The sequence below is a fragment of the Penaeus monodon genome, chromosome 20 (assembly GCF_015228065.2).
Source record: "Penaeus monodon isolate SGIC_2016 chromosome 20, NSTDA_Pmon_1, whole genome shotgun sequence".
NCBI lineage: Eukaryota > Metazoa > Arthropoda > Malacostraca > Decapoda > Penaeidae > Penaeus > Penaeus monodon.
In genome coordinates this window covers 5,544,455-5,544,671 of record NC_051405.1, presented here as the reverse complement: position 1 = coordinate 5,544,671, position 217 = coordinate 5,544,455, and the positions used below count along the sequence as shown (strand labels likewise).

General features: G+C 28.1%; 1 protein-coding gene across 1 annotated transcript in view; it reads right to left on the bottom strand.

Annotated features, from left to right (window-relative positions):
- LOC119585903 (scavenger receptor cysteine-rich type 1 protein M160-like) overlaps positions 1-217 on the bottom strand; it is a 30,936-nt gene that overhangs the window by 23,066 nt on the left and 7,653 nt on the right. The gene's annotated exons all lie outside the window — the stretch shown is intronic.

Below are 217 nucleotides of genomic sequence, written 5' to 3'. Positions count from 1 at the left end.
CAACAGTAAAAAGAAAACTTGCTCTAAAAAGCAACATCAGATTCAAGAAATCTAATTTGTAGAGTTTAAAATAAAGTAAAGTAATGTCATAAAACCTGAAAAAAATATATATGATAATTATCATATAAAATTATGATTACATTCAGCTCCTATATGCAAGACAAGGAGGCCCCAGATTTTTAATCTTATTTTGAAGTTTCCGGGAAAGTATATCCGG